Source organism: Carlito syrichta, unplaced genomic scaffold (genome assembly GCF_000164805.1).
Source record: "Carlito syrichta isolate Samal-C Ts95f unplaced genomic scaffold, Tarsius_syrichta-2.0.1 Scaffold309812, whole genome shotgun sequence".
Lineage (NCBI taxonomy): Eukaryota > Metazoa > Chordata > Mammalia > Primates > Tarsiidae > Carlito > Carlito syrichta.
Window position 1 is genome coordinate 1 of NW_007253908.1, and position 22,748 is coordinate 22,748.

The following is a 22,748-nucleotide window of genomic DNA, read 5'->3' on the forward strand; positions in this document are numbered from 1 at the left end:
TGGGAGGCCAAGGTGAAAGGACCACTTGAGCTCAGGAGTTCAAAACCAGCATGGGCAACATAGCGAGACCTTGTCTCCACAAAAAAATTAAAAAATAAAAAAATTAGCTGGGTGTGTTGGTGCGTGACCGTAATCTCAGCCACTGGGGAGGTTGAGACAAAAGAATTGCCTGAGTGTTGAGGCTGTGGTAAGCCATGATTGTTCTACTGCACTCCAATCTGGGCAACAGAGTGAGATCTCTACTCAATCAATCAATCAATCTTTTTTTAAGTCCCAAATCTTTATAATCAACGAAACCATCTTCTGATTTAAAAAAACTGTGAAGCAAAATATCATTCAAAAAAATACAAACTATATACCTTGTGCTATTACTGTGGGTTAATGAATGCTCTGAGCTCAAAGGAGCTGCGGTTTTATCTCCCCTCCACGTCTAATTTTAGCCTGTTTCCTGTCCTTTGACTCACTTGGCCAACAGCTCCCTGAGTTAATTGGCTGGGAGGCGGAGATGCCAGTGATTGAAGTCTCTGTCTGTCGCCCACATCTCTCCTGCAGGGGCACACACGCCTGGACGATGGATCAGCGCCTCCAGTGGGCAGGCAGGGCCAGCTTGGAGCTTTATTTCACAAGGATAATAAAATCCAGATGGGGAACAACAGTTTTCAGCTGAGTAGCTGCTACTCTGCCTGATCTCTCTCCCACGGCAGCTGCAGGGAAGAGACTGGCATCACCTTCAGCTACCGCAGCTGGTCCATGTCACAAATGGTAAGGCAAGGCAGCTCTGATGACCAAATTCACCTCCTTTGCACTGTGGGATCCTCTTCTTAGTGCAGTACAGGCCTGTCTCTACACTAAAATGAACACTCACCATACTCAACTGTTTAAAAATCAACCAGGCCCTACACTTTGTGTGATAACCTGCACTTCCTAGGAAAGTTCACAGTGATGGATTTCCTGGCAAAATCAAATTAGCTCAGTACACATGATACATATGACTGGAAACGGCCATTCAGATCAATTCCAGCCTAAAAATGAAGCGGTCTCTTTTTAAACAAGGTAATAGGGGCAAATTGTGTTGGTTTCCTAAGCAATTATCTTCTAAGGAGCGAAATCTTCATCTTACATTAAATATAATGGAGTTAACCAGTGCAGGCCTGAAAACTCATCTGGTCCAGTCAGACAGAAGACCAGCTCACAATTCTGCTTCAGAGGAATTGAGTTCTGATTTGCAGAGAAATTCAGTTGTGATTCTATCACAAAGCAAAACATAATTAGAGGACTTTTATTATCTACTTGCATGCATAAAGCTGAGCTCGGTGCCAAGTTATTAATTTTTTTCCTTCGGATGTAGCTTTTGGCAGGGTTTATGCCATTACAGCACCTTTCATTTTAGAACTCCAAAGGGCTGCTCAATTTTTCATCAATGATGGGACAGTTGCTATTTATCATGATCCAGAGCCAGTATCAAAACCTTCATTTTGCAAATAAGAAGCTAAAACACAATCAAGTTCAATGACACGGCCAAAGACAGCGTACAAAGTATTGCTCTCTGGACACAGTGGTCTTTCAGTTTCTCAAGCTCCTTTGTGTCTGGAATGCTCTCTGCACCTTCCTGCACCTTCTTCCTCTCCCCCATCCCAAGCACTTTTTACCTGGTAAACCCCTATTCATTCTTCAGATCCCAATGTAAACATCATTTTCCTTATTATATGCTTTCATACGATGGTGTACCTATTTTTCATAGCACTTACCGTCATTTGAAACAATACATTTATTTTGGGGGTTATATCTGTCTCTCCCACTGACTGTAACCTCTACCAGGGCTGGGACTCAGCGTGCCCTTACCTGCCCTGCCTCCCAAATGCCCAGCATGGAACCTGACTCTTTTTTTTTGAGTTGGAGTCTCACTCTGTCACCCAGACTGGAGTGCAGTGGCCGCCCCCGGCCACCGCAGCCTCGACCTGCTGGGCTCGGGCGATCCTTCGCCTTGGCCTTCTGAGTAACTGGAACTACAGGCGCACACTACCACACCCGACTAATTTTTTGATTTTATTGTGGAGATGAGGTCTCGCCAAGTTGCCCAGGCGGGTCTCGAACCCGCGGGCTCAGGCAATCCACTCACCTCAGCCTCCCAAAGCGCGGGATTACAGGCTGAGCCACCGAGCCCGGCAGAAACCTGACTCTTAACAAGCTTCCTGAGTACATGTGGAATGGAAGGATGGATTTGCTTTCTGAGAGGCATACAATTTTGCATTTCAGACTTATGTATTTAAAGACCATTGTAGTACCCATCAAAAAGTTACGCACAGTTTTCCGATCTTGATGTAAAAGTGAAAATAATGATTTTGAAGATAAAAGTCAATGTCACCTCCCTCATCAACACCTACTGGTTGCTTGCCACTTTGTCACTGCTGCCATGAAAGAACCTTTTTGTTAGAGAGAAAAGATCGCTCTTTCTCCAAACATGAACACACGGTGTTTATACACATAGAATAACACTGTAATATCAAACCATAAAAAATTAATTGGCTAAGTTTTTAGTCCTTCAGTGATATCTATAATCATAACACTTGGTTACAGAGCAGCTGAGCTGCACCAAGATGTAACAGGATCCCCGTGTGGCTTCTCAAATAAGTGAGCATCTCTTAGATGGCATTGTGCCTCAGGAATATTAAATGTATCTTCACACACTGCAGTTTTTAATTACTTCACTCTCCAAAGATCTCTAATGACAATATGTGTCAGCCAAGTCAACAAGGTCTCTGTAGGACATTCCTATGAAGAAATTGCAGTAGAGGCCCAATGTGAAAGTACGCGTTAAACTTTTGCCCTCCCCCTTGGATGCTGACTTTCCGTGCCAAGTTCTGAGTAAGTTTGGCCCCCAACAACATTGGGAAGCAAATGAAACTTGCCTTAGGTTTTCTCTTGCCACTTCAGCAGCTGTCCTCACCCCCACCTTTTCAGATTCTCTGTATTTTCTGTTCCTCTCCCGGTGCATTGTCCAACCCCAGCCTGTGGTTCAGAATCCCCTGCTCAGCCCAGTCACCCTCCCACCTAGCCTCCCCTCCACCACCACCTACTAAGGCTTGCTCTCTCCATCAGTGTCCTTGTGTATTTCAATTAGGAGCAATTTCACCCCCAAAGAGGGATTTTACTAATGGTGGGATATCAGGAGTCAGTTTTGAGACATAATGCACCCTCTAAATCAGAATAAGCTGTGACCTGATTTTCCTACACAAAGGACGACTTCATCTATCAATCCCAGAGAAAAATCTTCTCTGGTGTAGCAAAGAACCCCGAGAGACTGGAATCACATCATTGTGTTACTTCTGCAATTCCCAAGACTCTCTTTATAGCTGTGGATACCCTGAGAAGACCTACCAAAAAAAACAAAAACAAAAACAAATCGTTGTGTCCTCAGCATCTCCCTCCATTCCCCCTGACACCGGCATTTATCAGTGCAAACTATTCAAGAGCAAAGTGGGGCTTTTCGTTTTTATCACCCTAATATACCTCTGAGCTGAAAAGGTACAACACAACACAAGAAATTCAGCCAATAATTCACCACGCAACTGGAACAGGCAGTCAGCATTATGCCCTCTGGAAAAATAGAAGTCGTTCTGTTACTTGGTGTGCCTTGGTGTGGTTTTTTATCTGCTTCTGACATCTTTGAAGGTAAAGTTCATTTCCGACAACAGAAAACAGGGTTCATGCAAGATCAGATGGAAGTTTCCTCTCTCAGCCTGTATAGTGGCTGTACAGATAGTGCCAACTGTCTCAATGAAGCGGGCCTCAAGAGAGCCTCTCATTCTATCTCCTCTCTGTTGGCTCGCAGTCCAGATCTGTTTTGACAACCTCCGCTTAGCCAGTGGCCTGCCACGGTGCTGAGAACTCTCCCATCAACCCTTCTCACTAATCACTAGTGCCTAACTACTATCTGTTTAAATGCAAAGTCAAACCCATCCAAGCAAGGAGCCAGCACATTAGGAGGTCTGAGTAAACGTATACTCATTGGTTGAGTGAATATGAGAATAGATCTAAGTTTGCAGCAAACCCTCAGAGCTTTCCTAATTTGGGGAGCAATTTAATTTCCATTTTCATATCTCCGTTGAGCTGGTCCTGCAACAAGAGGTAGCATTTTGAACTAGATATTCATAACAACTGCACCATGTTTTGGTTTGGTTATTGTGGTTGCTGTTTTGAGTTGGGGTCTCACTGTTGCCCAGGCTGAGTGCAGTGATGCTCACTGCAGCCTCGAACTCCTGGGTTCAAGCAATCCTCTTGCCTCAGCCTCCTGAGTAGCAGGGACTACAGAGGTGTGCCACCACACCCAGTTTATTTATTTATTTATTTATCTATCTATTTATTTTGTAGCAAGGAGGTCTCGCTGTGCTGCCTTGGCTGGTCTTGAACTCCTGGGCTCAAGCCTCGACCTCTCAGAGTGCTGGGATTATAAGCGTAAGCCACCACACTTGTCTGTACTGTGTTTTTAATCACCAAAATAGTGTGCAAAATAGACATCTTTTCAGGACAGGGTGAGGTTCAGGAAACCTATGTAGGCTGGAGTAGTATTAGGCATGAGGTACGGGGTCTGAGATGGGGCGAAGATACCTGTTGTGTAGATTCCCTGGGCATTTTTAAAAACTTAAGTAGGCAATGCATTTCTATGGTCCTAATATTTTTTTAAAAATCAAAAAATACATTGAAGTCTACATTGAAGTCTTCCCACTCCTGTCTTCTATCCAACTATTTTCCATCATCCAGATAACTACTATTATTATTTTTCTGTGAATTCCTAGAGTTTCTTTATGCATGTCAAGAATATATATTATCCAGTCCCACTATTTTAAATAAAAAGTCACATACTATATATAGCATTCAGCACATTCTCTTTTTTTTGAGTTGGAGTCTCACTCTGTTGCCCAGACTGGAATGCAGTGGCCACTCCGGCCACCACAGCCTCGACCTCCTGGGCTCTGGCGATTCTTCTGCCTCAGTCTTCCAAGTAGCTGGAACTACAGGCGCATGCTACCATGCCCGGCTAATTTTTGATTTATTGTAGAGATGAGGTCTCGCCAAGTTGCCCAGGCGGATCTCGAACTTACGAGCTCAGGCAATCCACTCACCTCAGCCTCCCAAAGCGCGGGATTACAGGCTGAGCCACCGGGCTCAGCTTGTACATTCTTTTCTATAGTTGCTACAAGCTACAAGCTTGGCTATTTGCTTTTAGTGAGCATCAAAACATCTTTGAGTCAAGATAACCACATCAAAACAACCATATCAATGTCGATATAAGATAGGAAAACCATTTAAACAGCATTGGCCAGTGTTGGGAAACACATTGGTCAATTCTACCAATCCCTTTCTTAAATGTTGTGGACATTTATTGTTTTTTGGCCACCCAGAATCTAAACTCTTAAAAATGGCCTGGATACCAAACTTTAAATAGTGCATCTCCTGTTTACATTTCCCAGAAATAGAGATGACCTTGGATAAAAATCTACATTGACTCACAGCAAGTTGCTTAATGGTCCTGTTAGATAGTCAGAGACTTGGCAGGAGCGAGATAAGAGATGATGAAAAAGGAGGATGTTTTTTAAGTGGGTTCACACGGTTTAGAACTAAGAAAAGTAAGGGAATGCTAAACTCAACATTCACTATAGTGGTGTCCCCTGGGTGGGAGGTGTGGCAAGGCATGACCAGGAACTTCAAAGGTGCTGGTAATGTTTTATTTCTCAAGTTGGGTGATGGAAACTTGGGTGGTAATTTTATTAATATTCTTTGTGCCACCTATACACAATATATATATATACACACACACACACATATGTGTATGCATATTTCATAACTCCTAAGAATGTAAAAACAGCCAAAAATGCTTAAAAAGAAATATAATGTAAAGTAACTTGACTTACTAGATAATGACATATTACTTTTTATATATTGTGATAATGATATAGGAAGACAGAGAGAAAAATAGAACATAATGCATAAAGACTGCAGAAGTTAACTCAAAAATTGAATGAACATGTAATAAACATGGCAATTACAAATCAGTAAGAAAAATATAGATTATTCAGTAATGTGTTGAGAAGACAGTGAAATTCGAAAATATATGTGAATCATTCTTATATCAAAATGCAATCTTGTATCAAAATAAATTGTAGATAAATCACAGATTTATATACAAAAAAGAAACTATGTTTTTAAAAAACATAAAGACTATAAAACCATCACAGTCCCAAAATAAAATTTAGGTGACCACATATGTAAAAACTGAGTGAGATAGGTTTTTATTAAATGAGAAACAAAACTAGAAGCTATAAAGAAAAATAATGACTATATGATTAGACAGCCTAAAAATGAAACATGCGGTGTGGCAGGTTGAATAATTGCCTACCAAAGATTCCATGGCCCAATCTAGTAAACGTTAACCTGTAAACGTTATCGTATACTGAAAAAGGATTTTGCAGCTCCTTGAAGTTCAGAATCTCAAGTTGAAAAGAGTATCCTGAATTATCCAGGTGGGCCCTAAGTGTAATCACAAAGGTCTTTACAAGAGGCAGACAAGAAGTTCAAAGGAGGAAGGAGGAGATGTAACATCAGAAGCATGAAAGAGAGGGGTCACAAGCCAAAAAATGCCACGGCAACCTTTAGAAGCTAGAAAAGACATAGAAACTGACGCTTTCTAGAGCTTCCAGAGGAACTAGCCTTGCCAATACCTTGCCTTTAACCCAGTGAAACTAATTTTGAACTTCTGGCCTCCAGAACAGTAAGAGAATAAATGTATATTTAAAGCCACTAAGATTGTGACAATTTGTTATAGTAACAATAGGAAACTCACATATTCTGTATTTCAGAAACTACCACAAATACTTCCACAAAATGGCAATCTGTTGATAGCCTTAATATATAGTTTTTTAAAATCAATTTTTAAAAGAGAAACACTTTTATAAAAATACAGGCAAAAGTAGCAGACAATATACAAAAGAAGAAATACCAGTTGGCCAATAAACGGGATTTAAAAATTCAACTTTATTAATAACCAAAGTTATAAAGGGCAAATATGTTTTACTCATCAGATTGGCAAAAAGGAAAAGATTGATAATATTCTATATTGAGAAGTGTGTGGGGAATGGGCACTTTTATGCTCTATGTATGGGAATATAAACTGAGCTAACATCTCTGAATGACAATTCTTCAAAATGGTTCAAAATTTTAAGCCTATTTACACTTTAACTTATATACTCTTAGGAATTTATCTTAAATTGAAGATCAGAAAGTTATGCAAAGTTATAAATATAGAATTGTTCATTTCAGCATTGTTTGTGGTCATGAAAAATCACACGCAACCTAAATATTCATAAGTAGGAGATTTGTTTACAAATTACTGTATATTCATGTAATACAATACATCGCAGGCACAAAAAAATATTACCGATATGGAAAAATATACAGGCATATCTCCTTTTATTGTGCTTCGCTTTATTGTACTTTGCAAGCAGTGCATTTTTTACAAATGGAAGGTCTGTAGCAACCCTGTGTCAGGCGAGTCATTTTGGCCTCATTTTTCCCCCAGCATGTGCTCACTTCCTATCCTTGTGTCATGTTTTGAGACGTCTCACAGTATTTCAAACTGTTATTATATCTGTTCTGGTGATCTGTGAACCAGTGATCTTTGATGTTACTATTGTAATTGTTTGGGGGCACCACAAATCACGTGAGGCAGTGAACTTAATTGATAAGTCTGTGTGTTCTGTCTGCTCTGGTGTCTGGTTGTTTCTCTATCTATCTCCCTTTTCTTGAGCTCCTCCCATACCCATAGACACGAGCAATATTGAAATTAGGCCAATGAACAACCCTACACTAGCCTCTAAGTGCTCAGGTAAGAGGAAGAGGTACATGTCTCTCACTTTAAATAAAAAATTAGAAATGATTAAACTTAGTGAGGAAGGCATGTTGAAAACCAAGACAGACTGAAAGCTAGGCCTCTTGAGCCACACAGCCAAGCTGTGCATGCAACGGAAGAGTTCTTGAAGGAAATTAAAAGTGTTACTACAGTAAACACATGAATGATGAGAAAGTAAAACAGCCTTATTTCTGATGTGGAGAAAGGTTGTGTTATCTGGTTAGAAGATCAAACCAGCCACAACATTACCTTGAGCCAAAGCCTAACCCAGAGCAAGGCCATAAGTTTCTTCAAGTATACAAAGGCCGAGAGAGGTAAGGAAGTTGCGGAAGAAAAATTGAAAGTTAGCAGAGGTTGGTTCATGAGGTTTAAGGAAAGAAGTTGTCTTTATAACATAAAAATACAAACTGAAGCAGCAAGTGCTAATCTAGAAGCTGCAGCAAGTTATCCAGAAGATCTAGCTAAAATTATTATGAAGGTAGTTACACTAAACAACAGATATTCCATGGAGGTGAAATAACCTCCTTCCAGAAAAAGATGCCATCTAGGACTTCTCATAGTTAGAGAGAAGTCAATGTCTGGCTTCAGAGGACAGGTTGACTCTCTTTTTAGGGGCTGTTCCAGCTGGTGACTTTAAGTGCTCATCTATTGTTCTGAAAATTCTAAGGCTTTTAAGAATTATGCTAAATCAACTCTCTCCTTGTGCTGTATAAATAGAACAACAAAGCCTGGATAACAGCACATCTGTTTACAACATGGTTTGCAGGATGTTTTAAGCCCACTGTTGAGACCTACTGCTCAGAAAAAAATTCCTTTCAAAATATTACTGCTCACTGACAAAGCACCTGGTCAGCCAAGAGCTCTGACGGAGATGCACTAGGAGATTCGTGTTGTTTTCAAGCTTGCTAATACAACATCCATTCTGCAGCCCATGGACTGATGCAATCTCATGAGCAAACTTGAATGGCGAGGAGTTGCTTCTTCTGGATAAGCAAGGAAAATGGTTTCTTGAGATGGAATCTACTCGTGGTGAAGATGCCGTCAGCATTGTTGAAATGACAAAAAAAGGATTTAGAATATTGCATAAATGTAGTTGATAAAGCCAACAACAGGGTTTGAGAGAACCGCTGCCAATTTTGAAAGAAGTTCTACTGTGGACCAAATGCTATCAAACAGCATCACGTGCTACAGAGAGATCTTTCATGAAAAGAAGAGTCAACTGATACAGCAAATTTTATCACTTTCTTATTTTAAGAAATTGCCACTGTCACCCTGACCTCTAGCAACCTCCACCACCTTGATCAACCAAGAGCCAACAGCATCGAGGCAAGGCCCTCCACCAGCAAAAAGATGACAACTCACTGAAGGTTCAGAGCATCGTTAGCATTTTTAGCAATAAAGTATTTTTAAATTAAGGTATGTACATTGTTTTCTTAGGAAAATGCCATTGCATACTTAATAGAGTACAGTGCAGTGCAAACAACTTTTATATGCACTAAGAAACCAAGAAGAAAATGTGACTTGCCTCTGCCATATTTCTTTATTGCAGGGGTCTGAAACAAACACACAATATCTCCAGGGCATGTCTGCATGCTGAAAAGGTACACAAAATAGCCTATATGTTGTCACCCTACTTATGTAAACCAATATCTTATCCAAAACTCTATATTATATATTGTGTTAAGTGTGATTATTATGTCCGTTTTTTTTACTACTTCCTCATCCTGTGACCTTGTGTACAATTCCCATCCCCACTAATCTTGGACTTGACCATTTGACTTGTTTTGGCCAAGGGAATATAGGCAAAGTGACAGCATGCCAGTTCCAAGCCAAGCCCTTAAGAGGCATTATTGGACATGTCTACTCACACACTTGCATTTCTGCTATTGCCATAGGAAAAAAGATATGTCCTGGGAAGCTGCTGACCCAAGAAGAATGTAAAGACAAGTGAAATAGAACAAAACCAACCCAAACCTTGACCCAAGCAAAATTAATCCACAATCTAAGAAACGGCTCTCCAGCCTAATCACAGACCCATGAGCAAAAAAAAAAAAATACATTCAATGACCTACTGAATGTTAGTTGGTGCATTAAGAAGCACTATTATATCAGCAACTAAGATGTACACTATATTATTTAATTATATATTAGAAAGAAATATCTGGAGAAGAAATTGCCATTTTAGTGCTCTTCATTACCCTTTCAATAGTCGCATCTAGTCCCATGACTTTATCTATTTTTCTTTCTTTTTTCAAATTGTTCAAATATTTTTTGAGACAAGGTCCTGCTATTTTGCCCAGGCTGGTCTCGAACCCCTGGGCTCAAGCAATCCTCCCATCTCAGTCTCCCGAGTACCTGGGATTACAGACACACTCCACAGTGCCCAGCTCCTGACTTTTCCAATGCTAACAATTAAGTCCAGCCTCAGCCTCACTCCTGAGCTCCAGATCCATCCAGGTAACCGCCCACTCAGCATCTTCATTTGAATATCTACACCTTAACAGGTCCAAAACGGAACTACTGATATTCTCAAAAACCTGCTCTCCTAGCAGTTTTCCCCATCACAGTTGAAGGCAAACCCCATTCTTCCAATTACTCGAGCCAAAAAATACTGAGTCACCTTTTGACTCTTCTTTTCCTTGTGTTTTTTGCTTCTAGTCCTTCAGAAGTCACATTGGCTGTAACTTCAAGACTATTCAGAATCCTAGGACCTCTCAACGTCTCCACTGCTACCCACCTGGTCTCTGCCACCATCTGCTCTCGCTTGAATGACTGCACGAGCCTCCTAGCTGGTCTCCCTGCTTGCACTTTTGCTCCCCAGTTACTGCTAGAGTAACTTTTAAAAGACAAAGAGCAGCCCCAAACTCAGCCGCTGGGCCACCAGTGGCCCCTGCCTCCAGGACCTGCTGGAAGGGCCAGCTGGAGTCCAAGATGAGCGATCTGGACTTCTGAACTTCACAAAAAAAGGTAAAATGTGCAGGCTTTTCAGAATGCTGAGGTTGGGCTGAACGGAAGTGGAAGAGGAAGTGGAAGCCTGGCAAGATGTGTGTGGAGGATTCTGTCCATGACGCAGCGGCAGTAGGGTCACGCCAAGATCAAGAACCTTGCTACTCCCCCATGGAGTGGGGAGGTCTATTTTCCCTCCCTTTGAATCTGGGCAGGACTCAGTGACAGCCATGACAGAGAGAACATGGCAAAAGTGACACTGAGTAACTTCAAAGCCTGGATCAGCAAAGGTGATATGGCTTCCACCTGGCTCTCTGACTCCCTCGGAATGCATGTTCTTGAGATCCAACCACCATATTTCGAGGAAGCCCAGGTCCCGAAAAAAAACTCCAGGCGACTGCCCAACTGATACGTGACTTCCGAAGGTTGGCTCCAGCCTCCAGCTTTCAAGTTGCCTTCACTGACGGCAGAATGGAGCAGAACAAGCTGTCCCCGAAGAACCATCTTTGCTGAGCCCTGCCCCTGTGGTAGATTCATGAGCAAAATAAGCATGTCGCTGTTTTGAGCTATCTCATTTAAACCCACAGCAACATCATTTAAGGTAGATAATCATCACACTCATTTACAAGGAAGAAAGCAGGAAGAAGTGGATCACCCAAGGCCATACAACTAGTGACTTAAACCCATGACTGCTTGATTTTAAGCTTGTAGGATTCCCCGGGGCACCGACTATAGGTTCCTTCTGGGCTGGGAGCTGGACATTAGCTGCTCCTTGCACACAACCGTTCTCAGAGAAAGCAAACCTTTGTGGAGTAAGAGGACAAGAGAAAATTGTGGAAAACTAGCTCCGCACGATGTGATGGTGCAAGTCTGTCACCCCAGCCCTTTGGGAGGTTGAGGTAGAAGGATGCTTGAGGCTGATGGTGACACTCCCTGGGTGACAGAGTGAGATGTTGTCTCAAAAAAGTACACTTATATGATGTGACTCTATTTCCTTAATTTGGACCCTGGTTCAATGCCTCGTGTCTGGGCTTAATTGTAGAGTTCTCTCAAGGAAGCTGTCCACCTTGCCTCCATGAGCTTAGATCCTGTGGTGTCTGCTTATGTTACACAATATGCTTTTTCCTGTCATGTAAACTAATAATCATTGTGTGACTGTATGATCAATGTTTCTATCCCTCATTTGACTTAGTGAAGGGATTGGTCTGTCTCTCCTGGTTCTCACCTCATTTCTTCTAGCAAAGACCCTGACCTGAGCAATTAATAAATGCTTGTTAAATAAGCACCCCAAAAAATAAAGAAAGAAAAGACAGTCAGGTTATCTCACACCTCTAATGAAAACTCTCCAGTGGCCACCATTTCATGCATGTGCTAGTCTCCATTCCCTCTGATCTCACCATTTTCTACTTTCTCCCTGACCAAACCCCCTTTTTCTCACCTCAGCACCAGTGCCCCAGTCATTGCCTCTGCACCCTACCCATCAATATCCCAAGCCTCACCCTTTCATCTCCTTCAAGTCTCTGCTCAGTTGACACCTTTTCAAAGAAACCTATCTCAGCCATCCTTTCGAATTAAAAATTTCCCCCTTCCCTTCTTGCCCTGTTTATTTTTTTCCATAGCATTTATCTTCATCTCACATATTAGTTGTATACTTTACTTAATCATTACCTTTCCCATCTGCTCTCTTTACTAGGGAGCAAGTTCTTAAGAGCAGCTACTTTTGTCTGTTTTGTTCACTGCCGTATCCCAAGTATCTGGCACATAGCAGGCACTTTAAAATTATTTGTAGAATAAATTGAAGGCATTTCTTCTCTGTAAACTTCTTTTTTGATATAATTAACATGTATCACTTTAATAATGAAAACATTTTTTGCAAATATGCAAGTCGGTATTTTTCTTACCAGTCAACTCTTTTCAAAGACCAGTTAAGTCAACAAGGGTTCGCTTAACCAACCCTCTGAACTTGAAAAGAATTAAATCTATGAATCTCCTAAGTTGACGTTTTCACCCTTTTTTTATTGCTGCTCCAGGTCCACCATCTATCCTGATATCAAAGCTGTTTAGATATCAGTATTTTTTTTTTCAGCTATTGGTGACTTCTCTCCAGCACTAGCCACAGATATTCTCTCCAGTCTGCTTCAACTATTAGAATAACTGAGAGGAACAGCCTTAACCAGTCTTTCTAATGCTCCTAAGCAAGTTCCCCTTGAAACATTTTGTGACAAAGGCCCGGAAAAAGAATGATTTACACCCTCAGAAACTCAGTATCAGGCTTCTCTCTACCTCTAGGTTCTCTGCCAGCTAGTTTTTAACCTCTTAGGTAGACAATGCCGATGCTGTTAGCTAAATTCTGGACAACAGAATTAGGCACTTATCTCCTCTCTCGGCTGTCATCACCAATAGCTCTGGCGGGTTCTCAGTTCACCAGCAGACCTGCTTGAATTCCTCCTGTTTTCAGTTACAGACTAAGCTCTCCAGAGTAAATTCTTGCAGCTAAAAACCTTCAGACAAGCGGCGTGGGTGGAAGAACGTTGCCACCCCCATAATCTCCATCAGCCAACTTAAATAAGCATCACATCTAAGTACTAGATAGTAGGCTTGCAACTGGAAATCAGGGTGGTGTCATTTTCAAGTGTACAAATTTGGAGTAAGAGCACGTTGGTTTGAGCCCTTTCTTGACTATTTGTCTACGACCTTGAGTAAGTTGCTCGCAGTGCCTTAACTGGAAAAGAGAACAGCAGGCTTGATCACTGAATACCTATCAAGGAATTGTTTTGAGGATGAAATGAATCCTTGAATGAATCATCCCCAGCAAGTGACAGTTTATCCTATCATGAAGCTCTGCTGAAGAACAAGTTCCCTGGTTGCTCCCCTTTGAACCAGAGTGGCACCCATAAACCCATTTGTTTAGAAAGTTTGGGAGAACCTCTGATTTAGATAGGTTTTTCCAAGCATTTTGTGGTTTTCTATGGTCACCAATCCTCCAGCTTTTAAAAGAAGACTCCCGTTTGCTTGTGTTGTAAGACTGCACAGAGACACTGTCTACCCAACACCCACACAGTCAGCAGTCTGTAGAGGACCAAGTGACCAGAAGAGCACTGGTCATGCTGCCACTGACGAAATGCCTGTTCTCCAGCCTGTGCGAAGGATAGAGTTAGCATTTTCAAAGAGTCTGGCACCGAGTAGAAATCAGCCCTCTTAGAATCTAAACTCAACCCCACATTTCTGCAGCCCCAAATATGATTCACTATTGCAATCCGGTAAAATCCACCAATGTGTGCAAATGCAATTAAGACTTGAGGCATCTCCCATTTTCCATTTCAGTCAAAGAGATCAATGCCAAGCAACTTCTTGAAAAGTCAGAGTTTCCAGAACTATGTACCCAAACTTCAATCCAAGAGCTGGAAATGAATGAAAACCCCACGTAATCCTAACCCCACACAACCTTTTCTAACATTTAACCCAAATGATCTCATTTGGATGGAAAGAAGATTATATTTATTGCAGAACTGTATTAAGTTCTAAAGGGATTAAAGGAGAATTTGTTTTCTTTGCCATTTCATCCAGACCATGAATGTTCTCCCTGCCTTCTGAGAAGGTAGATTGGGAGGCTGACATTAAGAGCCGTCTGCCCAAATCTGAGTGATAGAGAGGGAACCAGCAGGCACAAAGAACCAGCCTGGCTGGGTTCAGTAGCTCATGCCTATAATCCCAGCACTTTGAGAGGCTGAGGCAGGAGGACTGCTTGAGCCCAGGAGTATGAGACAAACCTGGGCAACATAGCAAGACCTCGTCTCTACAGATAAATTTTTAAAATAGCGGGCATGATGGTGTACACCTACAGTCGCAACTGCTTGGGAGAATGAGGCAGGAGGATCGCTTGAGCCCAGGAGTTAGAGGCTGCAGTGAGCTGTGATCGTGCCACTGCACTCCAAGCCTGGGCAGCAGAGCAAGATTCCAACTCAAAAAAAAAAAACCTCAGTTCTACTTAGAAATGACACTCTGTAGGTTGCCAATTAAAAATCTTTCTTGAGATGTAGTCAGGCACAGAAGATGTCGTGTGTTGTGAGATTTAGAGACACCGATGCCACTGATGGGTGGGCTTCTTCCATCGGCTTGGACCGTGTTATCCAGGGACCTCACCTGAAGTGAGGGAGGGCATTCCTACTCCCTCACTTCAGTCACTCCAGGACTCCAAGAGAGTGTGGCAGGAATGAAGAACTCCTGTCTGAAACTCACAGGATTACCCTACTACTAACTAATGATATTACAAAATTCTCAGTTCCCTGGGCCTCAGCTACGCTTCTGTAGAGTGAGACTGGCACTAGAGGATCCCCGAGCTCTGCACCCCAACCTCAGGAAACGGAAGACTGACCCTTTCACCAAGCCTCTTTGTTGTGGAATCTCTCGCTGCTGGCCCTCCTGACCCCACGCTGACACAATCTTTAGAAATTAGCATTCTATCGATTTCGACATGACTGTCATGGATGCCTCTGTTTTATGTGTTTTAATTAAATGTTATTATTTGCTGCTGTGTCCCGAGGCCATGGGTGGGTGAGATGGCATAAATCAGACCTGGAGTTCTAGACTGGGAGTCCATTGACTCCTCCCGCGATGTCACCGTAATTATTTCCCTCGGATCGATAAAGAAGCTTTGATGTTGGCTTCACAGCAGAGGGAAGGCTTCTTTCCATTTTTCTCCCACCTTGTTGAAAACGCACAAAGTCTTTCTCTAAGACTCACCCTCCCCTGATATAAAACGAGCCTTGGTTGTGTCTTTTATATTGTTGCTGTTATTAGGTGCTGCTCTCTCTCTCAAAGCCACCTCCACTTGGGGACTGCAAGCCAGGCTTGCTCTGCTGTGTGAAGAGTCCTGCCTTGGGCCTGCAGTTTTCTTTTTCTTTTTCCTTTTTTTTAAGTCTGAAAGCCTCTTCTTTTTTTTTTTTTTTTTTAAGATATGGGGTACAATTCAGGGTTAGGTATACAAATTTTCATTATGCAGGTGCCCTTGTTGATGTGTCCTCCCTACCCTGGCAGTTTCCCTCAACTTCCAATTCCACCCCCCCCCCCGGCAGGTTCTCACTACTGCCAATTCCTTTTTTATAGTACTTATAGTGTTATAATAATTGTTCAAGGTTCCCTTATGAGTGAGAACATATAGTACTCTGTTCTTCGTTTCTGTGATAGATCACTGAGTATGATAGACTCTAAATTCATCCAAGTAGCTGCAAAATCCGTATGTTTGTCGTTCTTTATGACTGCATAATATTCTGATGTGTATATGTACCACATTTTTTTCTATGCATTCCAGTTTCAATGGGCAGCATGGTTGGTTCCATGTTTCTGCTATTGTGAATAGAGCTGCAACAAACATACGTGTGCAGGTATCTTTTTTGTAGAATGGTCTGAGTTCCTCCGGGTATATTCCTAATAGGGGGATTGCTGGGTCATATGGAAGTCAATTTCTAGTTCTTCAGAAATCGCCACACTGTCTTCCAAAGAGGTTGCACTAGTCTGCGTTCCCACCAGCAGTGTCGAAGCGTTCCTTTTTCTCTACATCCTCGCCAGCATCTGTTGGGTCTGCGGTTTTCATCTGTTCCTTCCCTGCCTCCATGGTGGTTCCCTGGGTTCCCTCTGCTGCCCTGCAGACTCCAGGCCACTGTTCAGCCTAAACTTCTTCTAGATGCTTGAGTTGTCAAGGATGTCATTTTTATTACTTTCTCGATACCTGGACGTCTGCCTTGCATGAAGTCAGTGTTCAGTACTTGCTGGTTGCTTCTAACAGAGGGGGGAAAGCAAGGAATTTGCACTTCTCCCAAGCAGAGTCACCTAGAAGCAGCTGGGATCCATCCTAGGGCCTGTACCCCAAGGGCAACAGGAAAGACTGACTAGAGGAAGAAGGGACTATGCGAATTTTCTCTGGCATTACTCTGTATGTGAAGCCCGAACGATATGAATGTTTTACCCCAAAATTCCTCATTTATAATGAGTTCTTAACATCCTGTGAGCAGGAGGAGGGATTTCTGATTAACCCTTTTTTGCTCGTGCTCAATAAATATTTCTTGAATGCACAGGAGTCAAGAATCCAAGTCAAGAAATGAGAGAAAGATCATCTTTCTCACGAAAAAAAGGAAAAAAATTCTAAAAAAGGAAGAATCAATAAAATGTACTTTCTGTTGTATACCATTTTATTGCTACAACCCAGCTACTGACACATAGTAATGCTCAAAAAATATATGTTAAATAAAAAAATAAGTAAACAAATATTCATTGAATAAATATCTGCATAGAAATTAGGGACCGGAGCAAATACAAATATGCCTCCTGGTTTGCTTGTCTTTCTCAACTCAAATCCAACCTCCTCCAACAAGCAAGGCCCTTTCGTCATTTCTAAAGTCTCAAATTTTGCCTGATTAAACCTTTATTTATTTAACAAATATTTACAGAGTACTATGTGCCAGGCACCATTCTAAACACTCCACGTATAAATCATTGAATCCTCAGAATCCTCCCTTGGGGGAGACACCGTTATTGCTCTTATTATTATCTTCAGCTTACTGATGAAGAAACTGAGACACAAAAGAGCTGAATAACTCCGTCAAGGTCACACAGCTAGGGGGTACCAGAGTCGGGATTCAAACCCAGACAGGCAAGCCCCAGAATCCATTTTTTAAAATCCCTACCCTGGGCCACCTCCACTTTGGCCACGGGTTGGTCGTCGGGTGTTTCACGCCAGCCTGGGTTCTCTGGTCGTACGGAAGCTTCCTGGCATGTGGGACACAACTCCTGCTGCTTCGGTCACCTGCTCCCATCATGTGTATTCAATAAATATTTATTAAGAATCTCCTATGTTTCTGGAAGGTTCTAGGAATACAGCAGGGAGCCAAACTGTCAGAATCCCTCACTCGTGGAGCTGACATCCTAACAAGGGGGACACAGACAATGTCCAGGGAAACAAACCAACTGAGAAGGGGATTAGAGTGTGATAAAGGGAGTACATAGAGAAATGCGATCGGGAGGACCCGAGGCAGAGAAGCTTCCTTAGATTTTGTGGTGAGAAAGGGCTGTCTGCGGGAGTCTTGAGGAAAAGGAGCCAGCCCCGAGGCTTTGGGCGAAGAGACCTCAGTCAGAGCGTCAGCAGCTGCAAAGACCCTGGGGTAGAAATGGGTTTGGCAAGTTCCAGAAAGAGAAAGACGCATGGAGGGAAACAACCGTCGGGGGGAGAGGGGAGGAGAGCAGACCTCAGATCTTGCAGGTCTCAGAAGTTTGGAGTCTACATGCTGTGTTTCTAGAAGCCACGGGACATGGTACACTGCAAAGACCCTGGGAATATTCAACGACTCCCACACCTCTATACCTGGACGCTTCTCAGCACACCAAGCTACCCGGAACCATGAGTACAGCCTCCAGGGCACCTGTGACCCTCCTCGGTCACCATTCTAGTCAGGGGTAGGAGGGAGGTGGGGGGCGTCAACCATGCAGGCCTAGAGTCGGATAGTCTGGGTTTCAACCCGACTGTTCTGCTCACAAATTGAATGACTTTAGGCAAATTATTGACCCAAGCTTCCGTCTCCTGGCCTGGAAAACAGGATCATAAAGCACCTATCTCTGAAGATGGCTGTGAGGATTAAATGAGAGGGTAAGTATCACACACTCCGTGTACACAGCCCAGGGACGCAGGAAACAGGTACCTAAAGGGAGCTCTTACTCTGCGGTGGTTATTTTTATTAAGCATGCTAGGAGTTCAGCCCTGAAGGGGAAACACTTCCTAGCAGAAAGTGCTAGAATGTCTGGCATCAGCTATGCTCATTTCTGGGCTGACAGCAGCAGATCAGTGAAAAGGGTCTGAAAAGAAAAAAAAAAAAAAAACAAGCACGACCCAAAACATCTACTATTTCCCAGATAACAAGACCTCTGCTTTCTATTTGTTATGCAACACACCGGAAAGTTCGGATCGTATTTATTTAAAATCCCTCTCCAAGCTCTCTTCTGTTTCATATTAGCACCTGCTGGGCGACAGCCTCCGCAGGGTGACCTTCCGATGGAGAATCGATAACTGGCAATGTAGGGCACCAGGACCAGAAACAGAATTCTTGCCCGATGAAAAGAGAAGCCCGTTTAACCCCAGGAATGCCGGGGCCAGGCTTTCTGCTCAGATTTCCCGAGAAACGGAGGTTTCACGGAAACGCCGTGCCAGAGGCCTCCACCCCTAGCTGAGCATGTTCCTTTCTTTGGCGCCTCAAGGATCTGACGGAGAACCAAGCCCTGGTGCCACCTCCTGGCTGCCTCGAAGACGAGCCACAGACCGTTGGCCCAAGGGATCCCTCCCTCTCCTTGACAGAAATTAAGTTCAGGGTGAAAAACGGGTAATTTTGCCAGAACTTCTGTGTTCCGGAGCTCCTGTTAAACATTTGAATCGAGAAGAGCAGATGGTAGCAGTCTCAGCCACTTACAGTCCCCGCCAGGGACTGTCCCTGCTATGCTGCCGCTTCCTTTGTCTCTGTAAGAGCTTGCCACTCAGTAGAGGTACCCAGAGATCGGGGCAGCACATTTGTCTCCGGTGGCTGGTGCCTGGCTGCTCCACTCACGCCGAAGCACCTAGGCTTACCTGAGGATAGTCCTCTGTCCAAGTTAACATCCTCAAATACTCCTGATTTCTTGAGATACTTTACACAAAGGAGGCGTGCATGAAATCTGCCTTCGGAGAGAGCTGGGCTCCCAGCTCCCAGAGCTGCAAGCCTAGGTTCACCTCAGTTCCCAGAATCACCCAGTAAGGATCAGTCTGAGGTCTTTTGGGCTCTCCCTTGGGAAAGAAAAGGTGGCACCCTTGCCATCACTGCTGCTTTCACTTTCCAAAGCAGAGGGCGAAGAGGGTTGACCGGCCCCCCCGTGGTTTTAGCAATTTGTATCCTATTCTGTGCTCACCTTGAAGCCAGGTATCTTGGCGTCGTTAGGCACAGAGCCTGCCATGACTAGAAGAAATAAGTCAGCCGGGCTGCTGACCTAAGAGTGAGCCAAAATCCCAAAGAATATAGGCTTATTCCTCTGGAGGGTTAAGCAGAATGGTTTTGAAATCAGGGAACTCACTGGCTGGGCTGGTTCCTCCTTGCTAGACTCAAGGATATGTATTTACTTATTCAAAATCGAGGCCTTTCTGCTTCCAGGTAATGTGATAAGCACTTTACCTACAGTTCCTCATTTAATCTCAACAATCCATGCATTGGTATCATTTTTTTATTGCCACGTAACAGCCAGAAAACAGGCTCAGAAGGGTCTTAAATAACTTGCCCAAGATCTTACAGCAAGTAAATGGTAGAGGCAGGATTCAAATATATGTACCCTGATTCCTCTTAACCACTGTAATAGAGTACCTTTCAGAGGCCCAGGACTTGGGATTTTCACAGACACGGCTGAAAACACGGCCACTCCTCATATTTGCAGGACAAGTGAAATGGGAGAAATCTCCACAAATAAAGAAGATGTGATCCGTGGGGTGGGGGGGAGATACATTAACATCCAGCACCCAGTCTTACTCCCTTCTAAAACAGCACACACCCAATAGAAATTCTTTCTCCTGAGTCTTCACACACTTGACGCAGTGATTGAAACATACTCCTTCCTCATCCCCAGCCCATTTTTAGGACCCTGTCAGAAATTTTCTCACACCATCCATGCCTGATGACTGATTTCTCATGGTTATTTGCAAAAGCACAAATACAAATGCTATTAACTGGTAATAAAACTAGCCAAGCGGCTCTAAAATCTAGTACCAGCAACTGCTTACGGCGCTTTGGGGACCCTTAGTCTGCCAGATCCTGATGAAACTAACATTTCTCTTGATACTAAACTGCCAGAGGTGTCTTTTACGCTTGTCTTTTACGCTTTCCAAAATTTATGATGAGGTCTGGTTAGGTCAGACAAAGGGAGACAGTCATTAAGAATCAGAACTCCTGATTCCAGAAACTACTCATGCAGCTTCAATATATGGGTTTAATATTTTTTCCAGGTAACACTGCTTTCTTAAAAAAAAAATGTAGAGATTTAATAAACATTCATTAAGCATCTGTTGGGTTCGTGGCCCTGTGTCAGTCACTGTGGCTATCAAAGGAAGGTCCCTATACCTGCCTTCAAGGTACTTATCATCTAGTTATGGAGACACAACCCACACATGAAGCAGTTCAAGACTAAGACAGGCCAGAACACCGTCAGGTGTGAGGTGGCAAGGTACAGGTAATGCATGCTACTCATTCTCGGAAGTGAAAACGGTCAGCCTGGTGGGCACAGTCAGGGGTACCCCCTGGTCCAGCTACTCACTGCCCCCGCCCTCCCTGAGACTCCCAGACCTGTTACCTCATCTGTTCTTTCACCCAACACATCCCTTTAGAACGCTGACCATAACTCAAGCACCTGGTGGTTCTGGTGATACAGTGTCGAGCAAGACAATGACCTTGGCTAATGGATTTTATGGTGTGGTAGGAAGAAGAGGGAAGCAGACAATAAACAGATAAAGGGCTAAATACGGTACCTTAAGGAATGACAAGGGCTCCAAAGAGAAGTAAGCTAAGGTAAGAGGACAGCAAGTGGTGGAAGTTTGTGTCAGAAAGGTGGTTGGAAGGAATCTCACCGATCAAATGACATGAGAGTAGGGGTGTGGATATAGAGAAGGAGCAACTCAGACTCATACCGGCGGGAAGAGCATTCCTGGAAGAAGGAACAGCGAGCCCAAGGCTCTGAGGCAGGAGCGACTCCAAACGTTGGTCGAGGAGCAAGCAGACCAATGGGGCTGGTCACGTGACTGCTGGGGGCGGCCAGGAGCCAGGTCACAGAGGGCCTCGCAGGCCACAGGACGAGGTCAGACAGGAAGCCTCTGAAGGCTCAAGAATCTCAAGCCACCTCCCTTTTGTTAAGCGTTGGGACTTGAGCAGGCTGCTCCTGAATAACTAGGATCCAGGAATACAGGAATGCAAATGCTAAATACTCCGGTTTAAGATGGTACGGGCTCCTTTGCAGGGAGGGGGTAGTTTAATTAGGGAAGTGACCAAACTAATAGAAAAAAATATACCAGAGGAAGAATTTAGAGACCAAAAAGAGTCCCAGGCATTTCATGAGCAAGCTGGGAAGTATATGGCGCCTTTGACCCTCTTTAGGCAGCTGGGGCCCTCATCCTGTCTCTCCTCTGGCCACCTCCCAATGTGGTGCCCTATCAAGGCCATGTGAGGTCCTCTCTTCCCAAGTACCTACTTGCCATCCAAAACCCAGCCCTCCCGTGTTTTCTGGTCCCTGTTATCTCTACTATAGATAATAGGTGGGTGATAATGTTGAATACATCCAAGCTAATTGTTCAGTGCTTCCCACATTACTTAGAAGTCTGCTAAGGTAGAAGAGAAAAAATAGTAGCCCCAGAATATCGAGAAGGTGTAAGATGAGGAGCAGTTCATTGTCAGCAGAATGCTTAATTAAAGGTTCATGTTTTATCTTAAAATTCATATGCACGCTGCATTCTATTCCAGATCTGTGTGTAAGATCTTGACAGCATTGTTCTGTATTACTCAGTGAGAAACTATGGCTCACCAAGAAAACATGCCACACCCATTATCCTGTGCTTTGCCGCACACTTGGCACACTATCTGTTATCCCTAGGACTGGACAAACTCAACTTGAAAAGCATTAAACTTAACCCAATCAAAGAACTCTTCTCTCCAGAAGAATCTTAGTAGTTGCTAATATTTGGGATTTCAAGGATCATGGCTTATTATTGGAAAGAATGAGACAGAAGTCTCCTAAAGCAAATCTGGGTATCTTCTTAAATAAAGCCCCTAATACCAAGCTTGATTCCATCATTAAAACATGAAAACATAACTGGGCAACCCCCTCTGGTCCCCTCCCACTGTGGGAG